This window comes from Microcaecilia unicolor, chromosome 9, assembly GCF_901765095.1.
Source record: "Microcaecilia unicolor chromosome 9, aMicUni1.1, whole genome shotgun sequence".
Taxonomy (NCBI): domain Eukaryota; kingdom Metazoa; phylum Chordata; class Amphibia; order Gymnophiona; family Siphonopidae; genus Microcaecilia; species Microcaecilia unicolor.
Window position 1 is genome coordinate 123,675,169 of NC_044039.1, and position 23,868 is coordinate 123,699,036.

The 23,868-nt window shown below is 44.3% G+C and overlaps 1 protein-coding gene across 1 annotated transcript in view; it reads right to left on the bottom strand.

The window, feature by feature from the left end:
* Window positions 1-21,738, bottom strand: part of PLEKHH1 (pleckstrin homology, MyTH4 and FERM domain containing H1) — a 274,731-nt gene extending 252,993 nt beyond the window's left edge. The window contains exon 1 of the mRNA XM_030215194.1: window positions 21,695-21,738. The gene's annotated coding sequence lies outside the window, so the exon portion shown is untranslated. The remainder of the gene's footprint in view (window positions 1-21,694) is intronic.
* Between the last annotated feature and the right edge of the window lie 2,130 nt (window positions 21,739-23,868).

Here is a 23,868-nt window from a genome sequence, read left to right on the forward strand (position 1 = left end):
ACACTATTTCCACATGGGGGGGGGGGGGGGACGCTATAAATGGCACACAAATTTCAGCACCAAACAGTGCTATTCTATAAACGGTGCTCCGAGTTAGGTGCCTTTTATAGAATAGCTTGTACCTTTGGGATCCACACCCAACTTTTAGAAGCAAGCATTTATACAAACTAAAATCTGGTGTAAATCCTGCTGTATAAGTTAGGCACAGATCCCCCAGATTCCATAATACTGCGCACAGTTCTAGTGAATGCCGCTGACCTGCCCAAACCACACCCCCTTTTCAGTTGCGCGCTATAGGATTTACATGTGCATCTTTATAGAATAACGCTTTGCAAGATGTGCACAGAAATCCATTTTTGTGCCAATTAGCACCAATAATTGGTTGTTAGCACCCAATTAATGCTAATTGGCTTGTTAACCAATTAAATTGTGTGCAAATTGGGCACATGCCCACATTTGTGTGCACAATTGTGAGCGCTGTATTTAGAATCCTGGCCCTCTATGTACTCTTTCCCAATATTATGCACATGTTTGTACTGTTGGGAAAGTGTGTATTATGTGCAACTATTTATTCGGATTTATTAACCAGATTTATGAAGAGCTTCACCCAAGGCGGTGCACAGTAGATTAACATCAAACTTACAATTTTGTTAACAATCGTACAATGAACAAGTATAAACATAAATACAATGAAAGTGGAAAATTAAAAACAGCTAATTGAAACCTAATAATAGGACTACCATGAAACAGGATCAAAACTATACACATTTAACAGCACTGAAATTCAAATAACAGAGATATAATACAATGTTAGCATAATAGTGATGGAATATCTAATCAGCACACAATTAGAACATTCAAATAACATCTGATATGATACAATACAGCTTACTGTATAGCTAAGGGGCCAAATACAGATATATAGACAGGGAAAAGATGCGTGGTACAGAGTCAGTTAGAATAAATAAATGGGTGACTAAACTCAAGGCAAGTTCTTTGTACAGTTAATCAAGATATAAAGAACTGGTCTAAGTTACAGTGTGTGTGGCAAGGAGCAAGTACACTTTACGAAAACTCAGTATTATCCCCCAAATTCTAGAAATGATGCTTTTCATTTATTTGTTTTTTGTACCCCACATTATCCAAAACATGTTTGGTTCATTGTGGCTTACATCGTATCATTAAACATTATATAATAAGCAGTGAAACCATAGAACAGAGTGAAGCCTAACACTTAGACTTGGGTTCTGTAGCATTAGTTGACATTGGAGAAGATATAGACAATTTTGTGTTGCTAGAGGGACATATCAACATAGAAATTTTAGGACTGCTTTAAATTGTGTATGCAAATTTGGGCACATGCTAGATTTGCGCATGAAATTTAATTGAATGAGCCAATTGGCAATCGATAATTTGGCCCTAAGAATAAATTATCAGTGCTAACTGGCATCAATTTAAATTTATGTGCGTATATTTACGTGCCCGGATCCACATGTAAAGTTTATGAGCAGTTCCACAAAGGAGGCGTGGCCATGGAAGGGTCATAGGTGGATCGGAGTGTTCCCACAATTTATGTGCGTTGTTATAGAATAAGGGGGATCCGTGCCTAATTTAGGTGCAAGGATTTACACCAGGGTTCAGTTAGTATAAATGCTCGCTCTTAAGTGCTATTCTATAAAATGGTGCCTAACTTTGAGTGCCATTTATAGAATAGCGCTAAGCGATATTTTTCTTGGCACGATCTTTCGGTGCCATTTCTAGAATTTGGTCCTATGTGTGCAAAGGGCTAGATTTTAAAAAAAGGCATCCAAAGTTAGACGTTGGGATGATTGACACCAAGTTAGTATTTCGTAAAAGGGTGCTCTGCATAGAGCGTCCTTCATAGAATACTTACTTTAGGGGCCCTTTTACTAAGCTGTGGTGAAAAGGGCCCTGCGCTAATAGCGGGGGGCCGTTTTTGGCCGCGTGCTGGGTGAAAAGGCCGAAAAACAACATGGCCATGCGATAAGATTGCTTTTACCATATGGCCTGTTTCTAGTGGAGTCTGTTCTTACATGGCCCCCTCTGACAACCTAGTATCAGTGAGGGTTGTAATTTTGTGGGAATTATTTCTCTGATATATCTACTTACCATAAGAAATATACAGTTTGGAAATGTGAGGCAAATAGGGTTTCTAGTCTACCTCCTTACGCCCACCCCAGGATACCATGATAGAAAGGACAGAAGCTATGTTCCTTCCAGAGGGATAGTCTTTATTCCAATATAGATGATAACAAAGCAATTAGGCAATAAAGCAATTTAGACAAAGCAATCAGGCAGGGTAATTAGACAAAGTAATTAGGCCGTAACAAATGGCAGCATTTGTTAAGAGACTCTAGGCAAGTCACTTAACCCTCCATTGCTCCATGTAAGCCGCATTGAGCCTGCCATGAGTGGGAAAGTGCGGGGTACAAAAAAAATATATAAATAAATAAAAATAAAAAAATAAATAAATAAATATCACTGTGGTGAAGACGCACTCACTGTTGATGATCTCTGCCTCCGTCTAATAAAGCACAGCAGTGCAACTTGCAATTTCAGCTGATTTCTGTGTTACTCAGCTAATTTCTGTCTTACTTTATTGTTTACATAGAATGAAACACAGTATCTGAATGTTTATGGAACACAGCATCTTATAAGTCCAAGGTTCTTTTACCGAAGATTTTAGTCACCATTTCGTTTCAGGAATTTCCCTAGCACCCATGTTTATTATAGTGTTATCTAAAATCTCAACATTTCTTCCCTCTCAAACTGTAAATACATTCTTAATGTCCTTGTCTGAGCTGGCACCAATTCTGCCAGGGAGGGGACAAGCGCTCCTTGCTGGTTCAGCATGACCTTGTATTCACAGCATTTACAACTCTCAGCAATAACACAGAAAGATGAAGTTTGAGCCTTTAGCTATGTAGGTCATGGGTCATAGCTGGCCTGTCAGTGTCAGAAATGAGCAAATCAATTCAGGCCATGCGGGGGAAGCTCTTACCGTCACCCACTGAGGTGATGGTAAGGGCTCCCATGCTAACCTGGAAGTAACTAGGTAGCATGCAGCGCTGCCCAATTACTGCCGGGTAAACAAAATATTTTTTTAATATTTCTGCTGGTGCCGGAAATGCCACGTACTTGGGGTAGAACTACTGCCAGAGCCTGCGTTGGGCTGGCGGCAGCTCCAGATTGGCATGCAGTAAGCCGATGGTTACCGCCACTTAGTAAAAGAGGCCTTTATTGCACATTTCGCACCTAACTTTGAGCATGAGTATTATGTCTGCCAAAGGCTGGTATAAATGCTGCTGCCAGGGGTGGCCCGACCATTAGGCCACCTGAGGCAGGGGCCTTAAGTAGCACTCTTTGGGGAGAAGCATCTCCCCCTTCCTCCTCCCCTTTCACAGCATTTACCTGTTCTTTCATCACGTTTCAAAAGTCAGCGGTGGCAGCGATTCTCATAGGCTGCCCTGCCACCTGCACCCACCTCTTCCCTTGACTGCGGCTGCCTCTCTGATGTAACTTCCTGCTTCATCAGAGGCGGCCGCAGTTAAGGGAAGAGGTTGGTGTTGGCGGCATGGTAGCCTATGGGAATCGCTGCCGCTGCTGGCTTTTGGAGCATGATGAAACAAGTTAAATGTTGCGAATGGGGTGGAGAAAGGAAGAGGGTGGTACCTCGACCCAGGAGGGGGCAGCATCTTGGTCTGGGGGGGGGGGTGGCATTTGAACCCGGGGAGGGGGGAACGGCATTTTAGCTCCACCTCAGGCGGCATCTTGCCTTGGGCTACCCCTGGCTGCTGCTCAACTGATGTTGCACTAATGCAGGTATTCTATAACATTATGCCTAATTTCTGGGAACGCCCCTGATCCACCCATGTTCTCTTTGTAATAGTGCACTGTGTGACACTTGTGAAAGGTTAGGTAGATCCAGGAGCAGGAACTCTGGACCGGGGCGCTGGAAAGGCCGGCATGGGTGGGAACAATGGAGTGACTACCGATCCCAGCATCCTTTTTTCTCCTAGGCATTGAAGAGCCCACCACCAACATTACATTCACACACACACAAAAAAAACACCATTCAGACAAAAACTGAAATGGAAACCCCCCCTTCTCTCCACCCAAGAAAGCCAGTCTCTAAAAGCACGGCAATAACAGAAATGATTTTTTTTTTCTCCTGTACTCTGCAAAGTACAAAACTAAAAATTGTTTTTACAAAATGTACATTTCACAAAGCAGGCACATCTCAATCTTTAAAAAAAATATTAAATAAAAATATTTTTTTTTCTTTTCTACCTTTGTTGTCTGAGCACTTTATTTTTCTGATTGGGCTGGCCCCACTCTCTTTCTCTTTGCATGTGTCAGGCTTCTAAATTCTTTTCCATTTCTTCTCTTTCCTCTTGTCGTCTTCCTTTCCCATTCAATCACCAAGTCCCACTCATCTTCTGCTCTGTTCCCCTTCCCCTCACACCCCTAGCTACATCCATCTTCTGCTCCTTCTCCCTCCCTCCACCAACACCTTCTAGTCTCATCCATCTTATGCTCCCTCTCTCTCCTCCACATAGTTCCATTCATCTTCTGCTCCCTCTCCCTTCCCTCACACCCCCTAGTCCCATCCATCTTCTGCTCCTTCTCCATCTCTCTCTTACTCCCCCCCCCCCCAGTGGTCTCACTTTTTATTAAAACCCTTTGCCGGCTGGTCTTACCCCCGTCTCTCTCTCTCTCCTTCCAGCAACCCCCCGCTGACGCCACAGCACTGGAGTCTTCCAGTTCTTTCTCTCCCTCCAGCCCCGTACCGCCTGGTATCATCCCCTCCCCCTAGTCTTCCAATCCCTCGAGTCGCCGGCAGCTTCATCGAGAAAGTAGTACAAACACTGCTTTAGACGTGTCCCTACAAGCCCTTCTCTCTCCTACAACTTCCCTCCTACACGGGAACAGGAAGTTGAAGGAGAAAGAAAGGCTTCTGGGGGCAGGTCTAAAGCATCGTGTGTACTGCTTTCTCACCGAGGCTATCGGCGGATCGGGGGATTGGAGGACTCGGGGGGAAGGGCAGGGGCGATACCTGGTGCCGCGATGCTGGAAGGGGAGAAAGATGGATGCATTCTGGAGAGCTGCTGTTTCCTGTTGGCTGTCTAAAAGCACGTGGCTCTGGCAGAACTCAAAGGCTGGCTGTGCACTGATTGGAGGAGCAGGGAAAACTGGGTGGGCCTGGGCCCACCCGTAGCTACGCCCCTGCTCCACTCATTGTTTTATAGACTTCTATCACTATCTCCCCTCAGCCATCTTTTCTCCAAGCTGAAGAGCCCTAGCCGCGTTAGCATTTCCTCATAGGGAAGTCATCCCATCCCCTTTATCACTTTTGTAGCCCTTCTCTGCACCTTTTCTAATTCTACTATATCTTTTTTGAGATTCCCATGTTTAGAAGTTTAAAGTCTAAGTAAATTTCAAGCCTTCACAATCCACATTTAATTGTGAACAAAACTGGTACAAAAAAGGCACTTTAAATGGGTATTGATAAATAGTGAATTTAGTTGTTTTTGCCTCCTCAGAGTCAGGGTTTTAGAATGAGCTGAATGCAACTTTCTGAAGCATGTGCATTAATGTGGACTGGATAGTGAAAAGTTTAATTTTGTAATCATGAACTGAGAGTCAATTTCGAGAAATTGTTGCCAGATCCAATGCTGAAATCTTATTGCATTACCATCGCACTGTGGCCAGCATCCATAGTAGTCCACAGTACTGCTTCAGTGCTATGTCGTGTTTTGAATCCTGATTGGGAATGATGCAACAAATTAAAATCCTCTAAGTAAGTTTCAAGCTGCCAGAACTGCTTCCAACAATTTTGCCAGAAAAGAAGCTACCAGCCAATAATTCTGATGAGGCTTTATGAAAAAATAAATAAGAAACCTTAAACCTAATGTAAGGACTGTGCCCATGGGAGGCAAATTTCCCTAGGATCTAACTGTTAATTGAGTGGGTTTTTTTCTCACATTCCAATACACTTCTTGCTTTACTGTTTTCATAACTAGGGATGCGAGAGACATCACCATTTAACACACAAGTTTTCTTTCAAGCCCTGCTTTGTACACTATATTAAATAATGATACTATTCATCTTCTTGAAAGTGACAGGTGGGCAGAAGCTGCAATCTTGTGCAATGTTTCTTGATTAGCTTTCTACTAAAAGACCCATAATTTTGCTTTACAATACTCCTGATCCAACCCAAATTGTGCATTGATGATTGTATTTCACAAGGACATACCTCAGTGTGACAATTACATTGCAAAACTAGATACGAAGAACAGATGAGTTATAGGTAAAAATCTTTTTTATGGACTAACTTAATACATTTATAAAAAGATTTTGAGAAATATATTTGTTTCACTGACAAAACACACTGCTAAGGACTACGTAGCTATGCAATTCCTATGCCTTCAAGATTCATGTCACTCATCTTGATCTTGATGTGGTTTTCTCCCCTAGTTACCATGATCACATATTTTGAGCTGTGACCCCTGAGGAACGTACAACAGCTGAAACATGGACAGCGTCGGGTCCATGTGAGTCATTTGATTATTCAAGGAGAATAAATCTTTTGGAAGATAATTGACTTCTGTTTGTTTCCTTCAGGACATTCCTCCACCCTGTTTGTTGTTTCTTGATTGCTGTGGAAGGCCCTTCCCGCTCCTTTTGCTACTGCCTGAGAAATATGTCCCATGCATCAGGTCAGGGCAACCCTGATGAAAAGGAAATACCTTTCTAACACTAGCCACAATTGTATTATTCCAATAAAAAGATATCACCATAGCCCTGGATCAGTGCTTGTCAATCTCTTTGTGCCATGACCCCAGGATAGCGGCCAATCAAACTGTGTGACCCCCAGAGGTACAAAAGAATGTCCACCTATGGTGACGCTACTCAGGTCTTAACTCCAAATCAAGGTTATGTAACACCGTTTGGGGTCCCAACCCACAGTTTGGGAACTGGGAAGCTCTGCCCTAGATTGTCTGATTTCAACTGAGCTGGAAACCCAATAAAACAGGAAGAAGAATACTCGGATTCCAAATAACAAACAAGCAAAGCCATGCAAACTATATTTTAAACATGGATTTTTAGCCCTTCTCAACTTTGACCATACTGAAAATTGCCTCACCTTTATCAATTGAGATCATTTTCAATGGGTAGATGTCAGACCATACTCTACCTTCCATTAGGTTAGGACCCAGTGAGAACTTATCGTGCCCCCCCCCCCCAACAGACAGATGGAGCGAATCACTACAATAGAATGTAACTCACCTTGAGCTACTACTGAAAAAGGTGTGAGCAAAATCTAAATAAATAAACAGTGTTTTCAGCCCTGATTGAAGTGCATTAAAGATGGTATTGCCTATGACTTACTAGATGCTCTTTATTCAAGTGGATCAATACAACAACCATACCACTTTGTGATACAGTTTAAATAGGTTGCAATAGCATGCCTTTACCCTCACGGCATCAGTCTTACAGTGCAGTATGTTCAGAAAACAGAAATATTTATCTCAAGTCTGCTATGTCTTTTGGCAAAGAGGTGATGCTAATCAGTGTTCAAAGCGTAGCAACAGTTAAAAACACACACACACACATATTGAACTTTCTTTTTATTTCCTCCATTTCCCTGCACCTTTTTTTTTAATTGTCTTTTGGGGTTGACTGATACAGGCTGTAGCTGATGTGTTGCCACTATTTTCATAAAGATTTGGGAATATTTGCATGGATCTGACTGGTTGACTTCCTTAAGAATTTCTATTAGCATAAGAATCCTCAGAAACAAACAGCCTTTTCCTGTCTTTTGCATGATACTTAGAATAATGTCCTAGGAACCACTTGAAATTCAGTATAACTACTTTCTATTCAAACATGTTGGGCTACAATTGCAAAACCACCAAGAGCTGTTTTCGTAACAAGACCATGTTTAGTCTATATAGATAATCAAGGTCTTTCAAACAAAAACTGGCAAAACTCAAAACATTTTAAATCAACATTTAGCCACGTAATTACAAATCTTAAGGTTGATCCTGCTAATCTCTTAATCCTGAAAACTAAAGTATGAATCTAACATCATCAAATGACAGTGTAAGTGCCAAGTGAACCCTTAAACTGAGCACCAAGTCAACAGCTACCTCACTGGATAGGAGCATAAAGAACACCCATCAATACAGCCATTCTAGAATAGAGATAATACAAAGTGTATAGCATTCTGGATTTATAACCAATTACATCCACCACCAATGCAAAGGCGATAAGCACCCCAAGTGAACCTTCAACCTTGCACCCTCCTCAATTAACTTTCAGATCCATAGGTGTCTCCCCCTAAGATTTTGATAACTAAAGTCAAGAGTCATGAATTATCACCACCTCAGCACTTCCCCTACCAGAACAATCCTGTAAAAATGCATAATGGGACATTAAGAGCCAGATTCTATATATGGCGCCTAGAAAATCTGTTGTGAAAAAAGTTTCTGCCTAAGTGTATTCTATAAGGGATGTCTATATTTAGGTGGGGTATATAGAATATGCTTATTGATATCCTAGCCCCTATAACTATGCACCTCCACTTACACCAATGAAAACATGGCATAACTCCCGGCATGTAGATTTAGGCACATTGGGCCATATTTTATAACTTTGTGCGTAAATTTTGGAACGTCCACAACCATGCCCCTTTTTGCCTACATGCATTCGAATTTAGGCGCAGTGCGTTACAGAATACGCTTGGCAAGTTATGCATGTAAATACTATTGTCAATTACTGCTCATTATTGCTTGTTAAAGGAAAGGGAAAGGGAAATGGGACTTGATATACCGCCTTTCTGTGGTTTTTGCAACTACATTCAAAGCAGTTTACATAGTATATACAGGTACTTATTTGTACCTGGGGCAATGGAGGGTTGACTTACCCAGAGTCACAAGGAGCTGCAGTAGGAATCAAACCCAGTTCCCCTGGATCAAAGTCCGCTGCACTAACCACTAGGCTGATTGGCTTGTTAAGCCAATTAAGTTACGAATGTTGTTACAGACTACGCTTGGATTTCAGTGCGGAATGCTAGACACACTATATAGAATCCGGGGGTAAAGGGGGCAATTCTATTAAGCAGTGCCTACATGTAGGTGCGACAAAGAAGTGTGCTTAGTGACAATTCTATAATGGTGTTAAGGTGTGCCTAACCCATTATAGAATAGTAGTGTAAAGCTGTTTTGGCACACCAAAATATAGGCATGACAGCTTACACCAGGTCAATGGGAGGCATTGGCTGGTGCACCTAAGTGCCCCTTGCAATGTGCACATCTGACGCTATTCTATAAGGTGCATGCATGGCTAGGTGGAACACCCATGACATGCTCATGCTCTGCCCACTGGTACAGCAATTTGCTATAATACACCATCCCCGGGATTCTATACATTGTGCCTTAATTTCTGCGTGGAAATGTAAGCGTAATCTATAACGGTGCGTGTAACTTAATTGTTTAACTAGCTGCCAATTGGATGTTAACAAACAATTATCAGCACTAATTGACATTAAGATTTATATGCACAACTCACTAATGGGCAGATGATCAAAAGCCTCACGCTGTTCCAAACAGCGCTCTAAAAATAGTGCTGGAACAGCGTGGGGCTATACTGGACCTATGATCAGAGATAATTGCATGCAAATTTAAGCACGTAATTCTCACTGATCATGGGGTAGAAGTGCGGGAGGATTGTGCTTGAGCCGATAGAAGAGGAGGGAGGCCACCTCCCTCCTCCAACTTTAAGGTAGGGGGGGTGGGAAAGGACCGCTAGGCGACCAGGTGGGGGGAAGGAATTCACCTGCGGCACACTGGGCCACCAGGAACATCCGAGGGGCATCCGGTTGGGTCAGCTCGGCATTCTTGCAGGGGCTGCTGCATTGGGGGGAATAGGGGCCTGCTAGAATGCAAATGCATTATTCCCCAATAGTCTGAAAACCTTAATGCTCCGAGTTGGCATAGGGGATGAATAGGTTTAGCCCTGTTTTGCATGAACTTGAATGCTAGTTGCATTCAGAGCCCGTAAGCGCGTTTTCTCATGCGCTCGGGGGCACTGATCATGGGGCGGTAGGAAATGCAGGCGTTAGTATGGCGCTAACAGCCTCTAGCGCCTGTGTTTGCTTCTGATCATTGGCCCATCAATGTATTCTGTAACGTGGTGCACTTAAATTCTAAGTTGCATAGTTGAAAAAGGGGCGTGGCCATGGGCGGTGTGTGGGAGTTTCTAAAATCTATGAGTGTTGTTATAGAGTACACACTCTCTGCACCTAATTTAGGTATCAGGATTTGCAACTAATAAAACATGGCACAAATGGCCACAACTAAATTTAGTCACATAGAGAGGCACTTGATGTCAGGGGCGTAGCCAGACTTCGGCAGGAGGGGGGTCCAGAGCCCGAGGTGAGGGGGCACATTTTAGCCCTCCCCCGGCGCCGCTGACCCCCCCGCCATTGTCGATCCCCCCCCCCCGCCACCACCACCACCTTTGACCCCCCCTGCCGCCGACCCTCTCAACCCCCCTTCCCGCCGCCGACCCTCTCAACCCCCCCCCTCCCTCCGCCACCTACCTTTGCTGGTGGGAGACCCCAATCCCCGCCAGCCGAGATCCTCTTCTTCCCGCGCAAGGCTTCGTTTGGTTTCTGACGTCCTGTACGTTATCAGAAACAGAACGAAGCCTTGCGCGGGAAGAAGAGGACCTCGGCTGGCGGGGGTTGGGGTCCCCTGCCAGCAAAGGTAGCCCACGGCGACGGCGGCAGCAGGGAAGGGTTGGTGGCAGGAGGGGGGGTCGAGAGGGTGGTCTGCAGGGGGTCTATGGGGGCCCAGCCCTCAATGCCCCACTTAGCTGCGCCACTGCTTGGCGTATTCTATATATCGCACAGAAATTTAAGCCTATTCTATAAAATATAGGCATGATTTAGAGAATATGTCTTGGTGTATTTTTTTTACACGTAGAATTTTCAGGCACCATATATAGAATCTAGCCCCATGCAACTAGTATTTCCATTCTATAGAATAACACCTAGCACATAAACACATAAATGCCAAAGTGTGATGTCATTCACGTACAGAAGTGCACCTATTCTATAAATTGGCGCATGCAATTGGTGCCCTTTATAGAATTGCCCTTCACACTTTTAAATATTGAACTTTGTTTTGGATATAGTTTATTTATACTGCCTGGGCTAACTCACAGATCTAGGTGATTTACAATCAAAAGTAACAAGAAGATTCCAAAGCAGGAAAAGAACTACAATGGAGACAGGAAAGAGTAGCACATATAACTTTAATGACAGAGGAGCTTCAAAGGGGAAACATGAGGATGAGTAACATTCATGGTACAGTATTGTTTGGACTGTGGTGAGGGGCTAATCAAGCACTTGGAAGTGATAATTTAGACGGAGCTGAAGGTTTCGAAGTTTCTGAATGACAATTCAGCACAAAGGTCTAAAGGCAGAGAGTTTCCAGAGAAGGGGCTGTAATGTAAAAGCACGATGTTGACTAGTTTCAAGTTGGGCGAATCTAGAGCCAGGAAGGACTAAGCGGTGGTCATTTACAGAGGTAAGGAGACGAACAGGTAAATAGGGGATAGTGAGGGAAGCCAAGCCAAATTGGGAGGGGGGGGGGGGGGGGGGGGGGAGGAAAATCATCCTATAAGCACTAAGGCAAGAGTCAGTAGGTTAAATATTATTTGTTGTTCCACAGGCTTTGGAACAGAGGAGAACAGAAGAGAAACATGGTCAGATTGTCGGGCATGGCAAAGCAGTCTGATAGCTGTATTTTGAATAGATTGAAGTTTTTTCATTTTAGCACGGGAACAGCCTAAGTAAGCAATATTACAATAATTTAGTCTAGTGGATATATATACATAATGAAAGCAATTTTCAAAAGCCTGTGTAAATGGAATACTTTGAAAATGTCCCACCACGCTTGCAGTTAAAAGTATCAGTTGATGTAGCGCTTTAAAAATGTTAGTTAGTTAGTTAGTTGATGGTTCTCCGAGTTTGTATGGCTATCGGGACCTTTTTTTAAAAAAAATATTTTTGCCTGCAGCTGCTCTTTGCCATCCCTCAGAAACTACTGCCCTAAGTGACCACCTAGTCTGCTTACGGTCAAAACCAGTCCTACAGAGAGCCTTTATAATTCGTCTGTTGCAAAGAGGCTTTTCAACTTGGCCAACCCCAAAACCCAACTAAGTTATAATATCCCTATCTGGGCTTTGTGTTGTCAAAATTCTGCATTGCACCACTGTAGAAAAGGAAAAAAAAATAATTTTCAGGTTATGTGGTTGTGGAGTTCTGTTTATTGGAAATGTTCATGCAACACTGGTGATGGGGTGTATGTCCCATCACGGGGCAGTGAGGACACCTTTTTCAGTTGCAGCTCAGGGTGAGTTACACTCAGTGCATATTTTCTAGCAAAAAGGTGCTGGTACTCAAATGCTAGGCCACCCTTCAAGGGTGGGGTGATCACTGAGGGACCCACCCCACAATAGCCAGGCCCCCTGCAACCAGTCACAGAACCTATGACAAGGGAGAATTGGTGTGTAGAGCCTGAGCTCTTTCATTAAAACTTGGGGTCCTTGGGTCAATTTTAGCAGACAATGGGAAAGGTGCCGGTACTCAGTACCCCCAAGTACCCCCTCAAAAAAAGCCCTGGTTACACTTGAGTACAGTAGGTTTTTTTCCTGTTGTCAGAGGGCAATGGAGGATTAAGGGGTACATTTACTAAAGAGCGCTAGAATCTGGGCTTAATCGCAGGATTTTACCACGTGCTAAGCCTAGATTTAACATGGCACCTTTTGGGGTGTTCCCTCTATTTTTTTATCATATGTCATGGACTAATGTTTCCATTAGCGTGCAGTACCTGCAGAGAATTAATGCAGGGGCACTTACTGTCTCTTATTTGGGAGGTGTTAAGTGCTCTCACATTAACTGTACAATAGTCGGTTAGCTCACAATCCCCCAGATTCTATACATAGTGCCCAAAATTGGGTGCTGAAAATTGGCCACCGATTCAAGGTGTGCGCCCAACTAAATTGGCTCACAATTCAATTAGTGCCAATAATAGGGTGTTAATTGGAACTAATCGGCACTAATTTGTAGTTGGGTGCCCGTCTTGCTAAGCAAGACCCTTCTGCGCATGAGTTAGGCACTTTCTCTACCAAGCGGCACATAGACTTTCCACGTATCTCATTTGCACGTGATTAACTTCGAGCATGGATCATTGTTCCAAGGTCATTAAGGTCAGCGGTGGCTACACATGCATGCAAATGTTAACAGAGATTTTTGAGCATCGATCTCTGTGTCACTTGAACTAGCAACAGAACTATACAAGGGAAAGGTCCAGAGTTGTAGAACTCTGCCTTCAGATATCAGAAATATCTCTGATTGTTTAATATCTAGAAGGTTAGTAAAAACTTGGTTATATGAGAACTTTTTTTGGAGAGAGTTTAACCTAAATTTTTGACTCTCTGGAACAATATTTTTGATTTGTTGTCAGCAATTACATCTTGGATGATCACCTTGTAATCACCGATACTGTGTTACCATTTTATTTCTTCTGCGGACTATAGGCTAATTCAGCATTTCCCAAAATGTACGCCATGGCACCCTGCTGCGCCACAGTGAACTGTCTGGGGTGCCGCGGCAAATCTCGACCTACTACTACTACTTATAATTTCTGTAGCGCTACTGGACATACGCAGCGCTGTACACTTGAACATGAAAAGATTGTAAGCTCTGTGGAGCAGGGACTATCAGTACAGACAAACAGGACAAATAAGGAAACTACTTAAGGTGGGAATGATAAAACAGACATGGATACTGAACAAGAGAATAGAGGTTAGCAGTAGTCCACATTGATAATGTTTTTTTTCTTTTGTTTTATTTCCCAGATTCTTTTTGAGAAGCCACAGATATCCCCTTAATACAGACATTGATCGTGTCAGACGAATAAGTCTTCTTCGACTGGGTGACCAAACAGTTGGATGTGGGAGGGGTGCTTGATGTGGTATACTTGGATTTCAGCAAAGCCTTTGACACGGTTCTACACAGGCAACTGATAAATAAATTGTGTGCCCTCGGTATGGGACCTAGAGTAACTGATTGGGTTAAAAATTGGTTGAATGGTAGGAGACAGAGGGTAGTGGTAAAGGGAGCTTGCTCTGAAGAAAAGGATGTCATCAGTGGAGTACCGCAGGGATCAGTCCTAGGGCCGGCTCTTTTTAAGTCTCCCTCCCGCCCAAACTGCTACTGAAGAGCAACAGCAGAAAAAAAAAAAAAAAAAAAAAACAAGCTCAGGGCTGCAGCAGCCTTCAAGCATGTACTGTCAGTTCTGTTGCTCCTCTGTCCCCGGAACTGGAAGTTGACGTCACTGGGGGCAGAGGACCAGCAGAGCTGACAGCGCATGCCTGAAGGCTGCTGCGGCCCCGCGCTTTTTTTTTTTTTATAAATGTCACGGCCACTGGGGACAGGGAGCAGACGGCCTTCAGGTCTCGCAGAGGCGACTGCCAAGAAGGTTGGTTGAAAACAGGAGAAGGGATGAAGTCAAAAAGTTGACGCCAATAGGTGAGTCTCTTTTTCCCTTTCCATTCAAAACAAAGCAAGCAAACCTATGAGTAGTTGCATCCAAGTTGTCATTCTTTGTTGGTAGCATTTTTTTTATTTAATCTCACTTATATTTTTAAACATGCTGGCTTATACAGCATCCAGATGTACAAAGAGGAAGTATAATAACGGAATAACTTTTCATAGGTAGAGTAGTAATTTGCTATAAATCTTAATCAGTGTATCATTTGGAGGGGCTGGTTAGAGGGACACCGTAGCACTGTTATATTTGTATAGAGAAAACGATGGAGACCTGTATGGCTGAGGGAGGAAGGGGAGGGCGGAGACCTGTGTGCCCGGGGGGGGGGGGGGGGGGGGGTGCCGCCATGAAAAACTGCTTGGACATGAAGGGTGCCCTGGGGGGGTGGGGAGGAAACCACTGGGCTAAAGTGTTTTTATGATATATTGCTGGAATGATGTACATTCTTTTTATTCACTACGTAGAACTGTTTGGGTCAAGGGAATATACAGTGGATCACTGTTAGTACACGGTGTTCAGGAGGCATGGCTAACCGCGTACTATCGGTACGCTTATTACTGGAACAATAATGAAATATTATAGCGTCAAAGACGTTTCTTTGCTTCATTTCTAAGTCAAGGAAGTTTGTTGTAGCTACCGCCAGGTCATTTCCAGTACAGCCTACCGCGTATTATCGAGTACCACACATTAATTTTATGATTTTGGGAAGCAGGCTATTACCACGTCTAAAACAATCGGGCGCTTTAATGGTACGTGTATTAACGGTGCTCCATTGTAAATGACTAAATTAAATTTATTTGGAAACATATCCACATATAAATAGTGGCATTTGCACATGTATTCCACACACACGTATAAGAACTGATGTAAGAAAGCTGCTACGTACACGTGGAGTTCCACACCATGCAGAGATTTCAAGATGCATAGTTTGGGTGGGATTAAAATATACATGCATTGGGGAAAACGTTCCACATTAGGTTTTATACCAGCTCAAAGATGTGCATAGGTGTTAAAAAGTGCTTGTTTCAGCCAGAGCTTTACATGAGGGATTAAGGGAGTCATTCTTCTTAATCCCATATACTGTAGTTTATTTCTGCCTCTAAAGTGAAACTATGTTAAAAATGCAGCCTCACTGCTTCATTGGCATCACTTACAAATGATTTGTAAAATGGGGCAGCTACAAGAGGAAGCATCAACACTTAAGTGGCAGCTAAAAATAAACATTTCAGTGTGTAAATGCTGACAGCTACTACTACTACCAGGGGCGGCACCATTAGGCCAACTGAGGCGGGGGCCTGAGGCGGCACTCATCAGGAGCGGCACCTCGGAGGGGCGGCATCTCCCCCTTCATGGCATTTTACCTCAAAGTGACATTCCAAACCTGGCAGCGGCAGGCCGGCAGCGATTCCCATACACTGCCCTGCCGCCACCGGTACCCGCCTCTTTCCTTTACTGCAGCTGCCTGAAGTAACTTCCTGTTTTGCTCAGGCAGCTGCAGTAAAGGGAAGAGGCAGGTGCTGGTGGTGGCAGGGCAGCCCATGGGAGTCACTGCTGCTGCTGGGTTTGGAACGTCACCATGAAGTAAAATGCCATGAAGGGAAGAAGAGTGGCATCTCGGCCCCGGGGGGGGGGGGGGGGGGGGGGGGGGGGGGAGCGGCACGTTACAGTAGCATCTTGCCTTGGGCTGGCCCTGACTGCTACTTATCATTTCTATAGTACTACTCGACGTACACATTATCCCCAAAATTCAATAAACAACGACTAAAGTTCCATACGCAAATCAGCATGCGTAACTGATTTGCGAAAGTAAATTAATTGGGTACCAAGCCAATCAGCACTGATAATTGGATGTTAACAAGCAAGTATCTGTATTAATTGGCACTAATTATGCACATAGCTAGCTAAGCATATTCTACAAAGCAGTGGTTTTCTTTTTTTGAGTCCAAGAATTTTATTGAAAAAAGCTGTGGTTCTCAAACTTTATTCAGTCAGGACACACTTGATGGACGACGCTCACATCTGTGACACACTGCGTACATGACCCTCACGGACCTTTGGTCTGATAAAGAATGCCAGTTCTTATATATTAAATGTAAACATGTTCTGCATCCACTAAAACCCCATCTCCACCCCAACAATAGATGCAGATCATAAGAACACATTTTCTCCATGGAAGTTACCATACAAAAATAAAAAATATATATGAAAAATTCCAATTCTCATGTTATCTCAGTAATAGCTAAATATGTCGTTCCACTGCCAGGCACATTGTGAAAATAACACAAAACCTGAAAAAAAACCCTAACACAACATCCATGTAGCAAATCTACCATACAACAGTAGCATTGATTCCCATGATTTAAACAAAAAGAACCCTACTTAAGGACAGGCAGCACTACAAATACTACATGGGGCCCTAGAATACCAATACACCTACTACTAGTAAAACAGAACAAATGAGACTGCTACAGAGTTCTACATAGAAACTACAGCTCAGTCACACACCAAATATGGAACAAGGGATCACAAATTAGAAATATAAAGACAAAAACTGAACTGGGAAACCCAAGAAGTCAAACTAGGTGTGTACCACAACACAGAAGAAATAAAACCAGAAATGCAATTACTCTTGTACTGATTGATGCACATTTCCCAAAGCGAATATATTACACAAATAAATTCAAAAACAAAACACTTTTTTCTACCTTTGTCTGGGTACTTTATGTTTTCAAGCATGTTGGTTCCATTTTCTTTTTTTCTGTTTTCCTGTCTGTCTTCTGCTCTCTTTCCAGTGAGTGCAGTCCATTTGTCCTTTCTCCGCATTCCTCTTATCTTTTTCTATTCCCTCACTATATCTGTCTCTGATATATTTCCTTTCTCTCTTTTCTGTCCTTCCATGGACAGGAACTTCCTGTCCCCTCTCTCTCCTTTCACCTTTATGGTTCAGCAACTCCCTGTCTTCTCTTTTTCCCCCTTTCCCCATTATGGTCCAACAAATCCCTGTCCCCTCTCCCTTCCCCTCCACCCCTATGCTGCAGCAACTTCATGTCCCCTCTCTCTCATATTCCCCCTTATGGTCCAGCAGCTCCCTGTCCCTTCTCTCTCTCTCCCTTTCCCACCCCTCAACAAAAGTGCAGCTTCCGTGTTCAGCAGGACAGCGGCTCGGACAGCCTACTCAGGAAACTCAACCTGGTGCCAAGAGATGCGGTTACACATATCTCAATGCTATGCACCTTCCTAGGTTGTGTATATGACAAACTGCACAGCAAAAGTGAAAGCCTGCTAAGTGTGGTTTACCGCCTACACAACCCGGAAAGGAGTACAGCATCAGGATTTGTGTACCTGAATCTCCTGAGGGTCTGGAATCTTTCCCCTTTTCTTACTCATTCTCTTCCACCTCCTCTGGTCTATCATCTCCCCCTCTGCCTAGCACCCCCCCCCCCCAATGGTCTGCCATCTTCCTCCTCTCTCCCTGGTTCCCTCACCCATAGCCTAGCTTCTCTCCTATCCCTCTACATCTGCAGGTCCAGCATCAGTCCCCTTCCCTCCCTCTCACCCCCCCCCCCCTTATGGGTTCAGTACATCTCCCTTCTCCCCTATGAATCCAGGACCTTTCTCTGTTCTTCCCTAAGCCTCTCCCCCTTGAGTCCAGAACCTCTCCTTCTTCCCTCAGCCCCCCATGAGTCCAGCAACTCTCCGCCTTGTCTCCTCAGCCTCCCAATGAGTTCAGCAACTCTCCCTCTTTATCCCTCTGTCCCCCCGTGAGTCCAGCACCACTTTCTCTTTATCCCTCAGCTGACTCCTGAATCCAGCACCACTCCCATTTTTCCCTCAGCCCCCACTGTGAATCCAGCACCAATTTCTCTTTTTCTCTCAGCCCCTCCTCATTGAGTCCAACATCACTGTTTTTCCCAGCCCTTCCTTGAGTCCAGTACTGCTCTCTCTTTTTCCCTCAGCCCCCATCCTGAGTCCAGCACCTTCTTCTTCCTTCAACCCCCCTCCCTCTACCTTTTCAAGTCCAGCATCGCTTTCTCTTCTCCCTCCCCATCCTGTCAAACCTGCTTCTATAGCAGCCCCTGCAGTGATAATAGGATGCCTGAGCCGGCACACCGTCCCCGACACAAATTCCTGTGTATGTGAGGATGGGATGCAGTAGAGGGAAGGATCCAGCGCCTGCTCATGCAGCCTGTTATCACTACAGGGCCTGCTACAGAAGCAGGTTTGATGGGGAGGGGAGGGAGAAGAGAAGGCAATGCTGGACTCGGGGGGGGGGGGGGTTGAGGAAAGAAGAGAAAGTGGTGCTGGACTCAGAGGGGGGAGTTTGAATAAAGAAGAGGGAGCAACGCTGATTGCATGGGAGTGGGGGAGAAGAGAGTGTCAGTTATGCCATGAAGTTAAAAACAAAAATCCCTGCTGCTCTATCGGCCTGGCTACACATCTCCCGGGTACGTCACAACACACCTGTTGAGAACCACTGTTATAAAGTGATATGCATAAATCAGATTGCATGGATCTCAAAAGGGGGCGTGGTCATGGGAGGTGAATGGGCATGTCGTGGGTGTTCTGAAAATGTATGCGCACTGTTACAGAATATTCCCAATCTGCGCCTAAATAAGACGTGTGCATTTAGTTGGCATAAATGCCTGCACCTAAATTTTAGTTGCGGGATGCCTGCTACAGGTATTCTATAAACTGTGCCTAACATTAGGTGAGGTTTATAGAATAGCACTGTGTTTAGGTTTTCTTTTTTAGGTGTCATATACAGAATCTAGCCCTATATGCAGGTACTTTTTCCGTCCCTAGGGGGCTCACAATCAAAGGTGGGTTTTTTTGTACCTGGGGCAATGGAGGGTTGGGTCACAAGGAGCTGCAGTGGGAATTGAACCCAGTTCCCCAGCCCACTGCACTAACCATTAGGCTACGCTTCCCCATGGAAGCTGCTGAGTCTGTGACACTGTTTTCTTCAAAATATATATTTGTAAAATGGCTGCTCCGGTAAATCAACAGTGGCACTCCTGGAGGTGTTTTAGAAAAGACTATGTCAGCAGCCAGATTGGTAACAGGTGTTCAGGTCTGAGAACAACGTGCTATGCCCACTCTCCCTAAGTTCCAATGGCTTCCAATAAAATACTGTTGTTTTATAATGGTTTGTAAAATGCATTGCCTTTTGTGCAGTTAGCTTTGTGGGCACCAGCACGGAGCATGGCACTAACCGCACAGTACTGCGCATGATCGGAGAGCATATTAAATAGTGCCATGCGGTTCAGTGATGCTGAATATCCAGGGACGGCATACTGAGCAAGGTGTAAGCAGGCAGGATCTTCCACTGCCCTCTTAAACCCTGTTGAATATCAACCCCTGGTTGGTCAGCAAGTGATACAGATGTCCTCCTCCCCCTCCTCCACTGCTCAGTTCCAGAAGTCCAAACCTGATTCCAAAAATCCACCATTAGGTTACCAGATCTATTACCCAAAATGAACATGATTAACACCTACGTACTGATTTTTGAGTTTTATCCTTAGTAAATACATGCACACTATTAATTATATGTGAGGTTCATTTAATATAAAATCTACCTACCCAATAACTGCTTGCTGAAGCATTTGGAGAAGGGACCTCTAAGGCTTCAAAAGCTTATATAGACATAACATCTGGTTTGGTTCAGTAATAGCTAACACTGCCTCCAAAAGCATTACAGGAGAACTGTATTTATGTGTATGTATTCTGCTACAAAGCAACATCAGACTTTTTCAAATCTGCCAAATTACCCAGTTCCAGAAGAGAGATTTAAGTCCGTCCTGGATTTCTGGCAGCCCTATCCAGCTGCAGTATGGGACCTGCAGCCCTGATACACTGCTTTGGGATGTAAGTTCAAAACCAGGACCGGACAAAATTATAGTCTCAGTCCTGGAACTGGCTAACCTGGCAGCTCTGCCCTTGGAGAGAAGGCAAAATATTGGGGGCTTTCTGTCCCTTCCAGGCTCCCAGTCCCACCAAGTCAATCAGCGGGAAACCATAGAGAATTTAAGGGATGTCTTGCACAGGGAGCAAGCAAAGCAGACTGACAAAGGATGGATGGCAGACAGTGGAAGAGGTGTCTGGGATCTGAGAGCAGTTGACTGGGGGAATAGAAGATAGACCTTTAAAAAAAAAAACTTTTCTGCCACAAGAATTATTAAATTGCTGAATTTTTGCTTCGATTAGAAATAAAAGCGAAAGCATGAAGGTAATGACTTAATGACTTCACACAAGCAGTAGCTTCCAATGCAGCCATGTGGCTCTCTTGCATTGCTGGAGGTTTTTAATCACAGCAGCAAACGGGACGATTCACCCCCCCCCCCCCCCCCCCCCCCCGCGATCAGGATGCAATCGTGAAGCTGCAGCGAGTCCAGGAGCTGCTCTTGATTTTACTACCCCTGCCTTAGCTATCACTCATAATTCAAAATGCAAAAAAGTATTCATGCATCCTTTTACCACGCAAAAGTAATACCAGCTGGAGTTGGGAGAGCTTTGAAGAGCCAAGAGCTAGACAATTTATAGCAGTGTTTTCTCTTTCCTCCCTCCCCCCCCCCCCCAGGTAGTCTTTAAACCTAGCACATAATGAAGTCCTAATTAGTCAAGACAAGGAGGATGTTCCTAGGATAGGACGAATCGAGTCGGTCTGGTAATAAACATGCAGCTGGAGCATAAGGCAGAAATTTGGGAGAGACCCCCCCCCCCCCCCTTCCCTCCCTGGCCCACCCACAGGCTCTACGGCTTCAGGTGGGCTTGGGGGGTCTTCTTCTCTAGCATGGTGGAAACTGAGGACAGTTGCCCTGTTTGCACCCTTCCTCCGCCCCAACCAGATCATTGTCAAACCGCCCCCTCCCCCCCGACCCTCTGCACTCTAGCCAGCTCCAGGAGAGCAGCAGCGCTTATTGCCTATCATTGCTCCCTCCTCTCTACCACACAAATATATCCGCTTGAACCAGCAAACGAGCTGATGATCAAGACTTTTGTTAGACTAGTTTGCTGTTGCTGGGGTACTCGAGTTAAAAAAAAAACCCGACCTGCTCTGCGAAAAGACTTATCTGGTTCAATGCATTGTAACCAAAGGGTGTCCCTCAAACGCGGTTGGCTGGCTGGCTGACCTCCCTCTCCCTGGGCAGTAACACGAATCCCTTTCAACGTAACAGGTGAGCAGAGAAAGAAAGAAGCCATCACACTGCCATTTTCACTGCTCAGAGGGCTGACCCCTAGCAGCAGTCCTCCCAAACTTAGGAGGACAGCTCAGTCAGTGCAGAGCTCCTGATTCCTTTGCAGGTAGAGCACCCGGCTCTCTGCTTGAAAACAATATATCCCGCGAAATTCATCATTCAGTGCACAAAGCAGAGATCATCTCCCCCTCCTCCTAACTGCACACACCATAGGGAAACTTAGAAGAAAACACTGACCTCTTAGTCTTCTACATTCCCTGCAGATCCGAGCTTAGAAATGCTGCTGTGCCATTTTATCCCGCTCTCAGAAAAGAGATGAGAGCGTTTCCTCTCTCCCCATTCAACAGTTTCCCATTCTTCCTCTTTCTCGCTGTTCCTTAAAGGGTGAAAAGCAGGGATCACATTTCAGAGCCTGCCCTTCAAAGAAGCTTAGGCAATGACATCACCAGCACCTCTCTTAACTCTTTCCCAGAGAGGCCGAGAGAGTACAGAGCTTGTTAAACTAGGTTGGTGGATTAGGCTTTTCTATATGGTGCCCAGCGGTTTCTCGCTAATCAAGAACAGGGGAAACCTACATTTTTCACAGTACCTCCTGAGAACAAGGGGATAGTCTTCAAAGGCATTTGCACACATAAAACAGCAGTTTATATGTGGGCTTTATGGTTTATTATTTAGGCTGGTAAAAGTATTTGGGTAATGCCACTTTGCGCATATTTTTACCTGTGGTAAGAGGCACTCCCAGGTTGGAGTTGGAGTGAGGTTTGGATTTTCAGTGGTATACTACTACTACTACTATTTAACATTTCTAAAGCGCTACCAGGGTTGCGCAGCGCTGTACAATTAACAAAGAAGGACAGTCCCTGCTCAAAGGAGCTTACAATCTAAAGGACAAAAGGGGGCTTGGCGTATGGGCACAGGGAGTTTATTCCAAGCATAGGGTGAGGGTGTTTGTGCAGCGCTGCGTATGCTTTGTAGCGCTATAGAAATGCTAAATAGTAGTAGTAGTAGTAGTAGGGTGGTGAGGCAGAAAGGGCGGAGCCTGGAGTTGGTGGTGGTGGAGAAGGGTACTGAGAGGAGGGATTTGTCCTGTGAGCGGAGGTTACGGGTAGGAGCGTAAGGGGAGATGAGGGTAGAGAGGTAGTGAGGGGCTGCAGATTGAGTGCTTTTGTAGGTTAGTAGTATACACATAACTTTTCTCAAAATTGGATGCACATGTGTGTATGAGTGACAGTTGGCTAAAGGAGTACTATGCATTTACTTTCCCTTTGCAAATGGGCAGTGGCTGCGCTAGTTAGGCAACTGTTCCAAAATTACCCTCTAGATGGGCAACAGCCCAGTTTATTTATTTATTTGCTGCATTTGTATCCCACATTTTCCCACCTCTTTGCAGGCTCAATGCGGCTTACATTATGCCGCAAGTTTCAATAAAGGTACATAAGATATCAAGAAAATTAGAAGTAAGGAAATAGTTAATACATATCAGATATGCAAAATGTAGGATAAAGTATAGCATTAAATAATAACAGTATGATTAAAGTAACCAAATTAAGGAGTTCAATGTTGATTAGTTCTAATACAGATGTGATAATGAGTCTGTTATGAAGGATTCTTATTATAAGTCTCATTGAATAAGTTAGTTTTCAGTGACCTCCGGAAGGCTGTCAGATTGTGTGTTGTTTTTAAGGCATTCATTAGTACATTCCAACGTTGCGCGCAGATGTAGGAGAAGCTGGATGCATATAATGATTCTTATTTAAGTCCCTTACAGTTAGGGTATTGGAGGTTTAAGAAAGTACGTGAAGAACTTTTTGTGCTTCTTGCTGGTAGGTCTATAAGGTCTGACATATAAATCGGGGCCTCTCCGTGGATGATTTTATGAGCCAGGGTGCAGATTTTGAATGTAATTCGGTCTGTTAGTGGGAGCCAGTGTAATTTTTTCCTAAGGTGTCTGGTGCTTTCATATTTCCCTTTTCCAAATATGAGTCTGGCTGCAGTATTTTGGGCTGTCTGGAGTCTCTTAATAATTT